The sequence below is a fragment of the Corvus kubaryi genome, unplaced genomic scaffold (assembly GCF_017639235.1).
Source record: "Corvus kubaryi isolate FWS band 111438036 unplaced genomic scaffold, C.kubaryi_AGA036_p1.0 37394, whole genome shotgun sequence".
NCBI lineage: Eukaryota > Metazoa > Chordata > Aves > Passeriformes > Corvidae > Corvus > Corvus kubaryi.
Window position 1 is genome coordinate 15,105,359 of NW_024581133.1, and position 18,394 is coordinate 15,123,752.

Genomic DNA, 18,394 nt, shown 5'->3' on the forward strand with positions numbered 1-18,394 from the left:
GGGGAGTGCCCAGAGCTGCCTCCTTTCACAGGCACTGATCACCTGGATAGCGTTACAGCTTAGTACTCCTAAATCACTGAATTCCTAAATCATTTGATACACTGTTTTTATCACTATTCTTCGTAGCATTTCTCCCACAGATAGAAAACTCCAAGAATAGTCTTGGCTAAAGATGGTGGCATTGAAACTGGATTAAAGGACTGTCAGTTTTTTCTGCCATCATCTCTGTTAGATCCACAATGTCTGACAGAGGTTTACAGAATTAACTACTGGCCGTGTCCATGCCTCATCCCGAAGCTAAGAGCCAATCCTAATCAACACTGTCCTTAACACAACTGTATGTCTTTGCTGCAGACATCAGTTAGGGATGACACATTTACATCAGGCTATATATGGCCCTGTAACACTGCACAAGAATTCATTAGGAAGAAAAGCCTTATATTTTTATTTTAAATTATGATTGGTTTAAAATAAAATCTAAAACCTAAAAGGAGTTTTAATGCAAAGCAGCCATGTTTTCACAAACGTAACTGGAGATATTCCTGGGGCAGAGATGTCTGAAGCCCAGGTTAAAAGGCTCAAGGGCATCTCTTTCTGTGGAACACATACACCCCCTCGAAGAAATTCACTCGTTCATTTTTTTTTGTCTGTGTGCTTTAGAGGACACCTTCTTGTGTTTATCTTGACTGCAGTTGATAACTACATATCAGGTAATTACTGAAATCCATTAATATTTTCTTATGGTATTTTTCTGAAGCTTCTTCTCAGGAGGCAAGACACAATTATTCTTAGGATGATCATTGGATGCAATTGCTCCAAACAGTCACTCACAGCTATCATGGTACTATTTCAGATGTACTTCCTGGCTGCGGTTACTTCCTGGGCTCTCTTTCCTCTTCTTTTTAGTGAAGAATAAATTATAAGTCTGTTTTGTTTTAAATCAGAGTTGGAAACAGCATAATAAGATATGGTAAGTTATAGCAGAAGTCAGCTCATGCGAATTCTCTTATTTCCCCATGCCAAATCTGAAGATGCCATAAACTCAAATCCTCTATGCCAGTCATAAAATTTTAATTAGCTAAACTAAAAATACTGGTACTATTTACCACTGTTCTTATTTATGTCTTAAACTACTAGATTGAACACTACTAAAACAGGTTGCATATTGCAAAGGCCATCAACAGAGTACAATAATACTCTATTTCAGCATACACGTGAGCATCCTGTTCAGCTTCATTATAATTAATCAGTAATCTAGTCTCTTGTTTCTCATTGCCAAATTATAAATTAACTACTAGTTACATTCATGGATGGAATATTAATTTATACAATGCCCTGGGGTACTTCTGTGTGTAGTACAAGATGCCTCATGAACAGATCTCATTCAAAGCCTGAGTAGAACTATGAAACAAAACAAGAGTAAATCTAGTCAGCATCAGCTGCAACTGTGTGAAAACTGTAGAGATCTGTATCAGCAATTGTAGTGAACACCACTGAGATATAAAAAATTACACGTGGACATTGCATGGAATAATGAATCCTTCTTATAAGTGCAAAAAATCAAGTACCTTTCCATGCAAAGAATACTTTCTGGAGGTTTGTGAAGAACACTTTGGCTTTTTCAAGGTCAAATTATGTTGTCAGAGTATAGCACTGTACGTGTGTTGTGTAATGGGGAAATTTGCCAGTTCTGGAAGTGAAGTTATTTTTTCCCCAGTTGCTCTGCATTATCTGCTCAAGCTTCCCCTTGCACGCATGAGGACAGCAGACAGATCCAGAGGTTCTGCCTCTGGCCTTGCCTGTTTCAACATTCCTTACATGCTGCAGGGTTTTTCAGCTTTCTAGTGCATGAAAATGACCTTTGCACAGGTGCAGAAATTATACACAACTGTTTGCCTCTTCCATAGTTTTCTTTCTGGTTTATCTACATTTTTTCTAGCCTTAGAATATCAGAGAAGACAAAGAAAGGATTACTTTCTAATACAGGGGAAGAAAGTTCCATAAAATACTAATAATCTTGTGTTTCGGCAGTACTGAAACAAGCTTAAGATGCATTATATTACAAAATTACAGTATAACAGAATATACATTTTTTATTTAGTAGCTCTGAAAACATAAATTAAACTTCAATGGGAAAATTCTGTCCTCAGTTGGTTTTTCACAGTGCAAAGAAAACTGAATACAGGATGAGCTCTTGATAAGACCATAATGGGGACTGCAGCTCCCTCTAAAATTCTAGACTGCATTTTGAAAGCTCACAGCATCCCAGCTCAGAAAGATCAAATCAAGGCATTTGGTCATTTGACCACAAACTGCTTGAGTATTGAGCCTATCAGCAATCCAGAATGGCTCTCAGAGCACAAGAAACACAGTATAGGAAAATGCTTGCCAAGAACAGGATGAAAACCATTGAGAAAGAAACAGGGTTATTTTCAAATTTCTAGAATAATAATATGAATTATTATGAAGCTTTCTCTCATAGGGATTTTTTAATTCCTCATTCTGAAGTCAATCACTGCACCATATACAAAATAATTTCAAGCTTTAATTATAAAAGAATAGGCAACATATTGGAAAGCAGTATAGAGATTTAGCTAACTCAGACATTTCAAGCAAGGCTCACATTTTGATTTTTCACCTTCTGTTCTCACATCCTAATGTTTCAAGCATCCTGCTTTATGAGCAGGTTATCGCTTACTGCACAGCCAATCTCTGAGAGCTCCTGTTCTCCCTGGAGCCAGCAGTTCTGTCCCGGGTGCGATGGGATCAGAAACTGGTACAATCTCAAGATCTAGGCTTCTGCAGGAAATAAAGGATTTATTTATCAAGCACGGTGTGTGGAGCTGCTCCTGCTGGACTATGAATAGCTGGTCTCCATGGAATGTAAGACTTTATGAGCCACAGCAGGCACATTTACAGGCATTCATCTGAGGCATCATGAGACAGACTTGACATGAGACTCAGCCACATCTTTGTTTACCACCTTTGCAAAGGCTTAGGGGTCTCATTAGGCACACAGAGCACAAGTTTGACTTCTTCATTCCAGATGCAAGGTTTTTGGAAGGAAAAGGCATTGGATATGGGCTTTAGAACTTCTGCTGCTGTCCTTTTGGAAAGTTCATCACCAAATGTATCAGTAGAGGGCACAAGAAAACAGCATTCTTCATCAAACATGCATCAAACATGCATCAAACTAAGGGAGGGCTCCCAAGGTGACTCCTCAACAACCTACCAGCTTAGCATTACCTATTCTATTTAAATTTAAAAACAAAACAAACCCCTGGACCCATCATATATAATGTTGATTGAATAAACACTGTTAGTTCATCTGAGATAAAATTAATTATATTAATAACTGCTGGAGGTTTCAAACATGCAGCTATCTGAAAACCGAAGTCTGAAGATGAGGATTTATAAATTGCAAATAAAAGAACTAGTCCCCAGTGATATCAGGCAAATGAACAGCATGTTGGTAGATGGTAAATCCTAAAGCATAAATAATCTCCTTAAACCTACATCTGTGAAACCTAACAGTGAACTTACAAAAATATCTGTCCTTTATGCTCAACAGAAAATCATTTAAGCAAACAGAAGAAGAAAAACAGGGTAGCCAAAATGCTCTTCACCATTGGCTTGTTGGATATAGAGGACCTGGGTGGAATTGACTTGATTAGGTTGAAAAAAAAAAAAACCAGCCTACCATCCTATAATTTGCAATGCAAATTTCAGCACATTATTTAATGCCATTAAAAAGAAGCAATCAGCTATGGATGGATCATCCACAGTAACCAGTATATTTTAAGTAATGATATAATTGTTTATCCTCAGTTGGGGTAGGTGGAGTTTTACATTTAGGCTGTTGTAGTTCCTTTGAAGTCTGGTTCTCTGCAGCTTGGTTTTTGGGTTGTACAGACAAATCTTTTGCTTTCCAAAAAAGTACCATGCACTTACACAGATGTTTAAATCTTCCAGCTGTAACATGCTCTGTATATTGAAGGACTAGGATCTTATAACTCTATCAGGAAGAGTTAATTAGTAAGGTGAATATTTAGATAAAGCCTATTTCCTGTTCTATTTAAGGATCTATTTCCAGATGTTACTGTAGTTCCACGCTAGGAAAGATGTAAATTGGGTTGATCCAGACTGAGTTTTCTGAGATGTAAACTGTCTCTACTACTGCATTATCAATGCAAAGAATACCATTTGAAAAAAGTCTTCTCTTCACCAAGTCAGTCAAAAACACTTGACACAAAATTTGTTACCTAATTTGCCCATTTCATGTAACAACCTGTATTTGGTTTGATGTGATTTATGTACTTCTTATCTTTCTTTGTTTTTTTATCTTTCTCCCAAATCAATTTCCATCATTCCATTATAAAGGAACCAGAGAGGTTATCTGTTTCATATTTACACCAGCATCCACAGATGTATGGCATTAAGAGTGGGGGTTTTCTGGTATCTAGTTGAAGAGCAAGAATGCCTTCATGTCTGTATTTATGTTCACATAGATCCAGGACTGTAGCTACATTTATATACAAAGCAGCAAACTCTCTGCTTGGTTACTCAGACACTCCAGTAATGACTGCCTATAATTTATAGACAGAAGATGACAAAGTGCCAGTTATGTAAAGAGCTTTGAGCAGATAAACAGACTAGTCTATGCAGATTTCTATCTGTGAAATTGCAATACCAAAGACAGTGTACTTTTATTTTGGAGAACTGAGCTAATTTTTTTCTTCCTTTTTCCCCCTCAGTATCTTCATTGCCTAAACAGAAGATTTCAAAGTTTCATTTCTTTTCTGATGCTACATAAAGCACAAACAACATTCATCTTGGATGAAATAAAATATGCAATTAGCCTGCAGTTAAAGGATTCTTCGAAAAAATGTGACTTTGGTTATCTCAACTGTCTACTCCAGTTTGAAAAAGTTTTTCAGTAAAGGTGGAAAAACTCTTTCAAGAAATCTGCAGGCAAAGTTCAAGTGAAATTCTTGATTAAACAGACTGTGCTGAAACTGTAGGTATTAACTCTGTTGTTTAAAATGCTCCACTCACAGCTAGGAAGTGAGGCATCATTAGCTGCCGAGGCTCTGATGCACAAGTCTTATCCCATTAGATCCTAATGGCTTGTAAAGGAGAAAAGAGGTATGTGGATCTTGTCTAATTGGAGAAGTTGAAAACTGAAGAACTGAGCTTCATCAGACAAAGCAGGGGAACAAAGCAATCCCTTTGTTTACCCCTTAGTTTATTCCCTATCAAGGGATTGAATATTTATTAAAGACTCTGGCCATCTTTGGAAAAATGCATCTTGATTTTACGTGATTTCTGTAACAATGCAACAGAATCTGTATGATTCAATCCTGATGCTGGGAGATGACACCCCATAAATTAATCACTTCTGAGCATAGTTCCTCTTGCACATCAGCCTGCTGAAGGTCTGAGGAAGCATTCATTTTCCTTTGGACCTTCATGATGATAACTGAATGTTCATCTCACTTTTGCCAAGTCATAGGGAAGAGCAACTGTTTCAAATGAAACAGTAGATCCTACTCTCTACCTGTGTCTGATAAAGCTGAAATACTGTTGTTATGAAAATAAGAGTAAACAGAAATATTCCAGCAGAAATGGTAGAACAGACTGGCATGACCCTTTGGCAGTTCATACTATGCTATTTGTATTTTTTTAGTCTCTTGAATAACCTTGGACTGTGTGCATGTCATTCCTCCATGTTCATTAACTCCATGAAAGCACAGGAGATGATAGCTGGCATCTCTTCTTTGTCTTCTTTGCCATTCTGTGCTCTGCCAGAGATGGGGACATTGAGAGTTCTAGTGGCCTGTCAAAATCCTAACTATGTGGAGAGTTCAAACTGCATTTGGAGCTGATTTTTTTTTCTTCTCCTTTTTTTTCTTCTCCTTCACACACAGGTACCCAGACTTTCCCTCCCTGACAGGCCAAGCAGGCAACAGTGCAGCACAGAACAGGGAGAACACTGAAAACTCACTGTTAGACAATATTCTAAAAGGTATTGTTACAGCTTCAGCCATTCTCATGGAGGAAGTGCACTGTGTGATTGAATAAGATGCAGTGTCAGCAAGGTTAATTAGATCTACAGTTGGCCTAAGCAAGAGATTAGGTTATGACTCCAGCTGGCTTAACTGCAGCATGTAAAATAATGGCATTGCACAGAACAAAACTTCTACGGAGCAGATCTGTTGGAGAAAAGACACTAATCCTGCAGTGCAAGGTTGCTGTACCCCAAGGTTATAGCTGGGCAGCAGTATGGAAGACACCTACACACAGGAAGCCTCATGCTCCATACCTGACACATTGGCTATCAAAGGACCAGGGGAATATTAATGAAATAATACGCTCTAATATTATAATATCTTTAGAAATAGAATATATATAAAAGCTAGTGTGAAAACAAGAATTTACCCAGCATTTTATTTCATTTGCTGTAAAATAAAGTTTTGCATAATGCATTTAAATAAGCATACATTTCCTAGGTTCTCAGTAAATGTACCTATGGACTTGGGTAACACTTCCAAGAACTAGCATTTTTCCTTTAAAGATGAAACAGTTGAAAAATCACTGAGACATCGCATGGTAAATTGTGGGTCAGTCTATTTTGTAGTTATCTATGAATTTTCCAATTCAAAACTCTGCATGTCTCATCACTTAACATGCAGTAAGTAGCTACTGAGGCAAGATTGTAAATGGCAGTATGAGCTTTGCTGACTTATCCATTAATTTCATTATTTGTTCATAAATAGACTGGTTTGTCTTCAACTGATGTTCAGGGCAATAGGTACATAAATTTTAGTATCTGGTTTAAAGTAAGTAATGTCTACAGTTGCATTAATATATAGATATATGACACAAAGTATTATGGCTGGCAGAATACGATCCTTAGGGACTAATAATTTTATAACTATTGTGCTCATTGGGAAAGTCAAATTTAGACTAATTTCTCCAACAATTGGAACAATTTTTATTTTTCTGTCATTAGGTCAACCCTGTTTCACCTTTCTAAGCTTAATTATTACGGTCTGAACAACTACCCCACAGCAGTCTCCTGGTGGTAACCAGAAGTTCCTGTGTTGCAGTAACAGGTAGCCATAGTCCTGCTGGGGCTGGTGGGACATTCTTGGGGACAGGAGTAGTGCAGGGAAGGCTGCAGCTCATAGCAAAATTGAACTCTTGAAAGATGGTTGAGCTGCACCCAGTTCAAATGAAAGGTCAACTTCCAGCCATTTAAAGATACGCCACAGTCCCTGAATAATAGAAATTGCCCACACTGTAAAACAACAACTACCTAACACTGCGTACACCTTTCCTGGGCTCTCCCAATGGATTGACAGCTCAAAGGCTTCCCTGCAGGATCCAGCTTTGTACCATCGTATGTAGCCTAGCATTGCAAGGGTATAATCAACTTCTGTGCCTCCTGATATCAGCCCCTTTACCGGATGCAAATCCTGAACAGTCATATATTTTCCTTTCCATTTAATTCCTCATCTTGTATTTACTACAGTAACAACTTTCAACTGGGGGCAAATAAATCCTAAATTATGTGTGTTGTGGAAAAGTCCATTAACCTAGATTTCATTTTGTTAAGTATTCTGTGGACATTCCTGCCACAAAGAGCTTAAAAATCTTTAACAGCTGACAAATGAATAAAGCAGACTTTGGGGAGTTTGTTTAAAAATCAAACACTCCCACCCCCACCCCCAATGACACAGTATTAGTGAAGAAAACACAAATGAAAATAGTGTAATAGATGCAAAGCCATCCTTTTATAGTCTCCAGAGCAGAGAACTTTTACCCACATGCTATTCATATTTACATAGACAAAATATTTAATATGGTAATCTATAAAGGTAATTATTTATAGTTTAACCCAGCAAGAAGATTAACAGCAAAATTCAACTAAACAGAAGAACCAAATTAAGATTTTCCAGTTAGGTACATTTAAGTTATATTCTCCGATAATTACAGATGTGCCTATTATTCAGGTTTTCAGTAAATGTTTGGTCTGTGTGTTATTGATTAAATCCAGCGTTTCACAATCTTTTGCTACCATAATATGAGGTTATATTGGCCTGGTACCACTTTTTTACACTATCCTTTTCCTCTGTTAGATGAATTTAAACAGAAGATACCAAACTGTGAAGTCTATTTAGACAGGTCAGTCTTTTGAGCAATGACAGTCTAGTGCTGTCTTCTAAATGCCTTCCTAGACACTTGGTTGGCTCATAGGATCCACTACAATAGATCTTTTTTTTTTTTCAATCACCTCCATTTCACTCAGGATGATACTATGGTGTTTAGTTAAGTTCCACATATATGGTAAACTTCAAACTTTACTATTTAAGAATTTCTGTTTGAATTTCCCCCGCTGCTTGTCCTTACAATTTGTGAGGGTCCCTCAAGAGGACCCTGTGACAAGAAGCCTGTCATGCAGCTCAGGCACAGGATCCATCATACTGAGCCTCTGAGGCTGGAGGAGCAGGGACTGCCACAGGGTCAGCCTGGGGAGCTGACAGTCAGTGTGTCAGTGCCACCAACATGGTGCAAGTTGTCAACCAGTAAGGGTCAACCTCAGTTGGCAGCCACACTCTGTCACGAGTTATCTGATGAGGACAGAGATAACATCTTAAAGACAATATGGATTTCATCCTGTCAAGAAGCAAGACTCACTTTGCCAAGGCACAGGGAGGGTGGAAAACTTAGACCAGCAAAAAACAGCTTTTGTTTCCTAACCTTTCAGTGGGATTTACCAATACTACAGTAGGTTACTACCTTTCCTTAATGGCTACTTTAAATAGCAATATCATTACATAGAGGAAAGTATGTAACACCATTGACTACTTACTGATAAAACAGCTGGTTCAGAAATTCTGGATGACATTTGGCTTGTTTATATTTACCATGAGTGGTTATAACAATGTTAAGTACTATCAGAAAGAAAACTGGTAACTCAAGCTTAGTTCATTCAAATAGATGCTGGGTAATACTAAGGAACTTGCTTCTACTACAATCTCTGCAGCACTGCCAACCACAAGAACTCCAGCATTAGAGGTATCATATCATCCACAAATGTTTAAAGTACACAGTCCTAGTTTCTTCATTCCTGGAGCCTGTGTGAATATAAGCTCAAAGCTGTGATTCTCACATACCAACAGCTGGAGCCTAAACTAAACCATGAAATATCGTAAGACTCCCAACACTAAGAAATGTTAACAGTTCTGAGTTAAATCAATGTTGGCTCAAGAATAAGACAGGTATTTTACTGAATCGTGATTAAAAACTTAAAAAAATATATATAGATATATGCACAGGAAGGAAAATAATACTGTTGCAAAGGTATAGTACTGCTGTAATAAATAATTTCCCTACATTTTGCTGCAAATCATTATCTGTTAGTGGGTGGGTCCAGTTATGATGCATATGAGTTGAATAATAAATGTAGGACAAATACCTGATTAAACATATGCTGTAGAGATCATTTATTATCACTGCAGATGGGTGTGGAATAGATGTGGTAAAAACCTTAAGGGGGTCTCTATCCAAGTACTGAAAACGCCAAGTGTCACAACAGATACCTTTTACTTACAGGAGAACTGAGACTTCCACCTCCTACTGAAAATATAAAGAAAACCCCTTAATTATTAAAAAAAAAACCACACAAAAGCCAATCAACCAAACCAAAAACCAAGCAAACAACAACAAATCTCACCAACACAACTGACTTAAAGGCACATTCCTGATAATACACAGGTATTTTCATGGCTACTCTTCCATGTCATTAACCAGAAATGAAGAATTCTGCCACCAACAACCTTCATAATTCTGGAATCAGCAATACAATGCAAATTGCTATTTACTAGGAAGTGTTCCCTTCCAGTGCTCATTTTATGTCTCTAATGCAGCACTGAGCATGAAATTTCCAGTCACCAACAGAATTCCTTCCCTTTCATTCATCTAGTATGCAACAGCTTTTATCTCCTGGGCCATAACATGTCAAATACTTCTACATAATTAAAGCCACACTGATTGACTGGCTAAGAATATCACAGGGGTAAGTTTCTTTTTAAAGCTGCCTTATCTCTAACCAAGAGTTGTCTTCCAGTAACACAAGATTTTGTGCCTAAAGGACATTTTATATATATCTACACACACACATATATAGAAATAATGTTCCTTTCTCTTCCACAATATATCAACAAGAAAATATCATCATACTCTGATTTCCCTTTGTAGAATTAAATTGGAGGATACAAAAGATGGCAAGAGGCACTTAGTAAGGTAGGCAAAATGCACATTTTTTAAAGTATGGAAACTATAATTAATATTCTTCCTTTGATGGAAACCTTTATTGCACTCCCAAACAGAACCTTTCTGTATTTCATTGGTTCATTCATATCTGAGATTTGTTGTGATGGTGGGGTTTATTTAGGAAAGAAGATTAAAATCTGTAGAGGCCAAAAACCCATGAACAAACTAGTGATGAGGCTTATGTGTTGTCAGGTTATTTTATATTTTAATGTACTGTTAACAGTTCATTCTTTTTAAATACAAATCTAAGGGCAAATTTAAATATCAAGGAAAGCAATCTGGTAGCATGGCAACAGCGTGCTATGCTGCATAGTAAGAATTTGGAACCATGCAAGTCTGCTTTTTTCCTATACCAGATCATTTTATAAGAGCAGAAATATTTCTGTTCTTTGTGTAACTGCCTTCATGATTACTCATCTATTAGCAGATCTAGTGGTCTTTGTAACTCAAGACAGCACAGCAACCCAGTCAAACCTGGTACCAGTCAGAATGGCCATCCTTACCAGACACAAAAGCTGAGGATTAGAAGGGGAAAAAAAAATCCAACAGAAAAAAAGATATGTTTAGTAACAGTGTTTAATAGAAGATTTCATTCCCAGGAGACAGATTTGGTATGGAGTTGAGTAGCATAGCAGCACTGAAGCAATCTTTCTTCTGCATGAGAACCAAGCAATTCCATCTCCATGCACTCCCCCTGATGTGTTGAAAAGGCATCTCTCAGCTTTCAGAGTATGAGTTTTGAGACCTATTTTAAGATTTGACTAAATCAAAAAAATGCACTTGCCCTTGCACTGGAATAATTTTTTGTAGTAGCTGGTATCAGTGATTCTTGAGAGTAATATCAATTTATTGATGTCATTTCACTCTTGGTGATTGGGAAAAAAAAATTAAATCCTACGTCATGCTAGAACAGAATCTGGTCTGTGCAACACTCATTCTCTTCAGTTAATCCAATAACTCAAGCATACATTACCATTTTGCTGGAGCAGGAAAAGGCAAAGTTAACTAACATTTTTGATCTTCTGATCTTGAAGGGCACACTGGGTGACAGGAAGTCCACCCAAGCACTTTGTTTCTGGGTAGTGGACAAAGGCAGTAACAATGTGGATGGCATTGTGGGAATATTATTTCCTTTATTATTCTTCGCATAAAGATCAGCTGCTTCACTGAACCTGAACAGTGAATGCCAGACACAACTACTCCTTCCAGGAGGTTCTCACAATACTGTTTAGATAGGTGCTGTCCCTATGGAACTTGTGCTTCTCACCACACATTCCCATGTCACATAACATCACTTGGCATTTTGGACTCCAGTGGTCAAATCTAGACCTGCACCCTCACCAGAACACTCAGTGTTACAGAACTATTACTTGGGTTGTAATTTGTTTGTTGTTGGTTTTTTTAACATTGAAAATAGGAAAAAGTAAACGTGCCTGCTGTGACCACATTACGAATTCTTAGCTAAATCTAACCTCTGTACTCATGTGAAAGAGTTGTAAATCTTTCTGTCTTACACTTAATTGTCATTAAATTAATAAATAAATCTTACACTAAATCTTCAAGTGTCAGATCCTGTGAACCCTTAACACAAAGGTAGATTATATACACAAGAAAAACTTGAAAGGTCAAGCCTCTCTCGGAGAATGTTTCAGAAATAAAAAAGATTTACTCTTCAAAAATGATCAGGGTTACTGTGCAATTGACTGGGGGAGAGGAACTTATGTAAAGGTTGTAGCTGAGAAGTACATCTGTGAAGAAGTTCTCTCAAAAAGTAAAGGGAACGACAGCAATCTGGAAATAATGAAAGTTGGTGACATGCTCAGAAATATTCCTAATATCAATGCACAAAACAAAGTTCAAAAACTCCTTCATTCAATTAATAGAATGGAAATATTCAATCTGCCTTTTAAGTAATAAAGCAGTAACAAATTATTTCTACGTGATTGAATCTTCATTATTAAGCCTGTAACTATGAGGGCTATTTTCTGAAGGAAACTTCATCTTAATTATTCAAACCAGACAACCATCCCAAGATACCCCTCATGCAGCTCCCAGTGGAAGCCCAGGTTGGTATCAGTGGGTGTCTGCATTGCAGAAGTACTACTATTTGAAAATCCTTATCTAGACCGCAAACCTCACATTGGTTATAACTGACGTATTTTGTATACCTTTTTGCCAACTTTCCTCTCCATTTCCTTCTATTTCAAAAGAAAATGATCCCTTCATGCATGAGAATACTTCAGAGTATGCATCTCCAGCAGTATTTCATGTAACCTTGTTATCTGAGAACAATGACACTTTTTCCTTGTCATCCCTACCTACAGGGCTTCTAGTTCTTCCTCTTTGGCTTAGGTGGAAGCACCTATTAATCCCAGAGTTTTCCACACCAGTCTTTGCTCAGCTCTAACTTACTCCTCTTGAAGTGCAAATCACCTTCCTCTGCTGCAGCACATGAATGAAAACAGTAAGTACTGCAACAAAAAAGGAGAGGAATGTCATGTACTCAAATGACTGCATTTACCTACCAGCATCAGAAACAAACAGTTCAATTCATGTACTTTTTTCCAGTTGTGCAAGGCCTTCCTTCTGAAAAATAGTATTGTTAATTAAGGTAAGACTTAAGATCAGACAAAACTGTGAATTTGAATGAAAGTCCTCTTTTCATGGATGCCATGACAAAGCTTAAGTGGTGCATGTCCAGCTCGGGCAAACAGCACAAGCCTAAAGCACTACACACTTCACCTATCACATGATGCTCTCTTGAGCTGCTTTTCATGCAGTTCTCATGGGTCCTCAGGAAGAAAAAATCTTACATGTAATACTCTTCCCAGTAGACTAAAAGCATTTGCAGCTACTTATAACGAGCATTTGACTCAGTGACTGCAAGTATCTAAAAACCAGTGAATTCTGATCCTACTTTCCATTCTTCCCCTTAACTTGTGAAGCACGTGACTGAATCAGTGCTTTATTTCCTCCAGTTGTAACAACTACCATTACATCTCTTGCACAAATGTTGCAAGGCTTTAATTGCCTCATAGTAGTGCCAAGAGATACCTCCTAGAAAAAGCTCTTGCTTGCAAGCAGGATGCTCTTCTTTTTGCTTCAAGCAAATATCTCTTCCTTGGGAGGCTTATAATAAGGTATTAGTTTGTATTAATGTAGTGTACTGTTTCACAGGTAATAGAGGTCAATGTATCATACTGATACTGTATTCCATCTTTTCTGAGATGGACGGATTAGTTCTAGAATGGAAGTTCTAAATCTTTCTTTAAAAATCTGACTTACAGAAACGTGTCTGCCTCTTGTATCCTGTACAAATAGGCACAAACATACAACTGTTCACAGGATCATAACAGTTCAGGTTGTTAAGAATGTCAGAGATCTCTTGTCCAACATTCTGCTCAAACCAAGGTCATCAGTGAGCCCTGATCAGTTTGCTGAGGGAATTATCCAGTCTGGTCTTTAAAACCTTCAAGAACAGAGACCACACAACCTCTCTGGGCTACCTGTCTCCATGTATGATTGTCCTTGTCAGTCAAAATATTTTGCTTGCATCCAGTCTGAACCTTTGTTTCAACATATGCCGTTTGTCTCTCATTCTTTGGCACATGCCACTGCGTTGAGTCTGGCTCCAGTTCCCTGAGGAGCTCTTTTATAAGAACTGGAAGGCTGCTGTTAGGTTCCCCCAAAGCCTCCCTTTCTGCAGGCTGAGCAAGCCCCACTCCTCATCCTCTGCTCACAGAGCTCAGCCTCCAGCCCCAACCACTTCAGTGGCCTCTGCAGAACCCCAGTTCTTTAATATTGTCCTTGTCCTGGGGGGACCAAAACTGGACACAGGGTTATAAATGTGACCTACTGGGTGCTGAGCAGAAAGGGGAATAATCACTTCCCTTGATCTCCTGGCTGCACTGTTGTTCATACAGACCAAGATGTTCCTGGGTATCTTTGTTGCCAGGGGATGTGGCTGCTTCATGTGCAGTTTACTGTTCACCAGGACCTCTGGGCCTTTTTGGCAGGGCTGTTCCCCAGCCTCTACCACCACAGTGTTTAAAGCATGAAATAAGTGCCTTGTTTATTTAAACACAGATTACAAGGAAAATGGATATAAAAAGTCTGCAAAAGCACCTATATCCTGATGTATTCAAAGGCTACAACCAAGATTTTGTTCTGAATAAAACCAGCATCCTCTCTGTGAGCTGGTAGCTTGGAACAGGTCACTTCCTAATTTCTCTACCCTCAGCACAGGAATATATACTGAAAGATGTTTAAAGCATGGTATTTTCACAAATTATTTCTTAGCAAATATTCTTATCAGAATAGCCGGAGAGATGGTAAAATTATGCTTCTTGAAGTGGTTTCTCATGTTCACAGCCTTAAGCAAAGGTCACTTTTTAAAGACCTAGCTTGTTTAAATTCATGTCCAGTCCCCAACCTGAACTGCCATTAATCAAGTAACTGCACAAAACATGCTTTTAGAGATTCCTCCTTAGAATCGTAATACTTTGACCAAAAGAGCTGAGCACCTATGGCCTTTGCAAGAATACTTTTCCTTTACTATCAGAGGATCAAGAGGGCGCAATAATGTAGTTGCTGATGCATTTTTAAAAATAGCTTCAGATATTTCCAACTGCAGACCTTATCAGAGAATTCAGAAAGTCTGACAATCAAGGTTTATAAGGACAGTTCTGCAGCATGAAATCCTATGAGCCCCAAGTGGACTAAGTACAGTGGCTTTGACTTTAGCAGTTCAGTACTCATAGAACATAAGAAAGTAAAGCTCTTTCATCTTGTCTGTCCCATACGGAGAAGAACTGGGACGATACAGTGATAAATTGCCATCTTATGCTTTAATATAAATGTCAGTCTTTTGCTTTTCAAACACATAACCAGCACATATTGTATTTTAACTTAACTGGCAATAAGGAGTTAAACTAGAATTCCTCCCTTTTAAAACTATGTTATATTGGAAATACTATGGCTTACACAGAACCACAAAAAACTATGACAGCAGTTGTTTCTCCTTTTCAGTCCTACTCATTAAGTAATGAGGAATTCTTGGGTAACAGGCATAATAGATAAATACCTTTTCTGCAAACCGATTTCCCATCCCCTCCTGGGAGATTATAGGGTGGCCTTGGCCAGGTAATACAACTGAAACACTACTTGCATTTTTCGATCTGGTCACAGTAATTTCAGACTTTTCTTAAACATAACTGCAATGCACATTATCTCTGTACTATGCACATTGTATGCTCTCTTGTCTTTAAATTTCTTTTCTTGTGTGTCCTCACTAGCATGCAACAACCACCAGAACGACACTGAAGATGCAAAGTACGTAAACCTGAAAGCACAGATTGCCAGTTGAGGCAAAATAAGGCAGTCTTTGACTTTCCAAGATGCAGCTCTAAATGCAGTATTCGCTTCCTTTCCCCCACCCCCATCCCTTTTGTTATGGCAATACAAGGCACCACACACATTGAAAAAACTGTTCAGTAAGAGGCAAACAGACCATGCTATAATATCTCATGCTGTTTATCCCAACAAAAATCGGGTATCCTTAACTGAGCAGCCTTTTCCCTCCAGATCTCATGACGAAGGGAACGGGAAAAGAGCGATCAAAGGCTCTGATCCCTTTGCTACAGTGGAGGCATGAAATCAGAACCAAATACAAACTCCGAGCGGTGCTGCATTACAGGAGGGCTCCTCTAGCATTTTTTTTTTCCACTCTTACCAAGACAAATGGACTTAAGCCTCCCGCCCTCACACAAAACGCTGACATGATGCGGATGCTGCACGGCCGGTCCCCGCGCTACCCGGAGCCACCGTCCCAACACTGCGGGGCTGAGGCTGCCGGGCCGAGCGCGGAGCTCGAACCGTCCCGGGGGAGCCGAGCGGAGCCGCAGCCCAGACCCGGGGGAGCCGGAGCCGAGCGAAGCCGCAGCCCGGCCCCGGGGGATAGCCGCCGGCTCTCCCTCTCCTGGCGGGGGGCGGTGGCGGCGCCTCCCCGGGCACAGCGGGGACATGCGGGCGTGCGGCAGCCCCCGGTGCCGGAGCCCCGCGCCGCCGATCGCGACCGCGCCGGCCGCTCCGCCATGCCGCAGGGGCTCCCCTTCACTCCGGCTCCCCGTCCGCTTGCGGGCAGCTCGGTTGCCAGGGGATGGGGATGGGGATGGGGATGGGGATGGGGATGGGGATGGGGATGGGGATGAGGATGGGGATGAGGATGGGGTGAGGCGGGGGCAGCCGCTCGCGGGGAGGGCAGCCCCCAGCCCCGATTCGAGGGGAGCACCATCCGTGCTGGCGCGGGGAGGGGGCGCGCCCGGGGGCTCCCTGCTCCCCTGAGGGGACCCGCGGGATGCTGCCGCCCCAACCCGACGGAGCCGCCGGTGCCCGCGACGACCCCAGCCGGCGGTCGGTCGGTCGGCCCCCCGCCCTGCGCCCCCGGTCCTTACCGCGGTGCAGCGGCGGGGCCGGTCCCGGGCAGCGGGGCAGCCGCAGCCGCAGCCGCTCTTTTGTGTGGCTGCTGAGCGCCGCACACCGCGGCGGGCCCGCCCGGGAACCTGCCTGCGCCAGCGCCCGGGAACCTGCATGGCGCATAGCGCCCGCGCCGCCTCACGGCCCCGGGGGGGCGCGGGGGGGCGGCCCCGGGCCCCGCACGGCCCGGGGGCTCGGCGGGACGCCCTGACCTGTCCGCGATCCACTCCCACCGAGCGGGAGGGCCGGTTCTGTGCCAGCTTCGTGTGTGCCACACTCGTCACTGGCGCCCAGCGACAGGACGAGGGGCAATGGCCATAAACTGAAACACAAGAAGTTACAGCTCAGCATGAGGGAGAACTTGTTCACGCTGAGGGTGGCAGAGCACTGAAAGACCTGCCCGGGGGGACGTGCATTCTGCAGAATGAAGACATTCCGAACCCACCTGGATGCGGTTCCCGTGTCACCTGCTGCAGGTGACCCTGCCTTCCAGCCCAACCGTTCTGTGGTTCAGTGGTTGTGTCCAGACGCAGGCACTGAGGGGAGCAAGCTGCGGGCCCCCCCCGCCGCAGCTCCCCTCCTGAGCGCCTGGAGCAGCGGCTGCTGACAGCGATGCTTGCTGGACGCCTGCATCCCGCTGTGACACTCGGTAGCGTATCCCCAGGGACCTGCTTCGGCGCTGGGCCGGTGCTGAGGGTGTTTTCTGTAAGGTTCAACAGCATTTCTCTGCGAATTACATTCCAGAATGCCGTGTAATCCTGCTAGGTAATGACCTCACCTTTCCCTGTTGCTTGAGGTGCTCCAGTGCAACGAAAATCTTAACACCAAAAGTTTGAACATTACAGCAGGGGATAGGACTGGACTCAGTCACCTTCCATCATGCGGCCAGATTTATGAGAACAAATTACGATTTTTGTGCCCTTGTGCAGATAAAGCATAGATCCACCCCTAAAGTTTAAAAATGTAGGATTCAATGTGTACTGTTTAAAAGCTCACTGAAGAGGGTTTCTCCAAGAACATTTCTTAAGGTGAATGATAGCTACAGTTGGTTCCTCAGGTGTTTCATTAGAAGCCACTAGATCTTTCTAGGGCAGCTAGGTGATTGTGGTTTGTATATAAAGAAATACATACCTTAGGGCAATTATGACAGGCTTTGCTCATAATTACGCAAATTTGAGATTGTAGCTAATATTTCTCACAATAGCAAAAGTGAAAAGCTGTCCTAATGTAATTATATTGCATGCCATTCATCTAGATATCAGTGTTTGCTGTAATAGCTGTGTGGTCAACTTGGTGTGTGTTTGTTTGCCCTGGGGTAGCTATACCAAGTGTTAGCATCAAGGCATATTCCAAGTACATGCAAAGGCCCTTCACGGAAACACCATTTTGTGGGGTTTTTTTTAGTCTTGTTTTTAGTTCAGTTGTTAAGATTTTCGTTAAGACTCCCCATTTGCTACTAAGAGGCTATCATCTGTTACAGTTTTCTATGGTGACTTTCCCCATCTGTCCCTTTCTACATCTCAATTACTTGACTGATTTTGGTTTTCTGTTGAAGATAATGAGAACTCAAAACATTACCCAA

The 18,394-nt window shown here is 41.0% G+C and overlaps 1 protein-coding gene across 3 annotated transcripts in view; it reads right to left on the reverse strand.

Annotated features, from left to right (window-relative positions):
• The window catches only part of APBA2 (amyloid beta precursor protein binding family A member 2), a 90,528-nt gene extending 73,179 nt beyond the window's left edge, over window positions 1–17,349 (reverse strand). For 2 of the 3 annotated variants that reach the window (XM_042039364.1, XM_042039362.1), the window contains exon 1: window positions 16,791–16,907. The gene's annotated coding sequence lies outside the window, so the exon portion shown is untranslated. Of the gene's footprint in view, window positions 1–16,790; window positions 16,908–17,257 lie in introns of those variants that run through there. The other variant, XM_042039363.1, reaches the window with a different exon arrangement.
• Window positions 17,350–18,394: the final 1,045 nt, after the last annotated feature.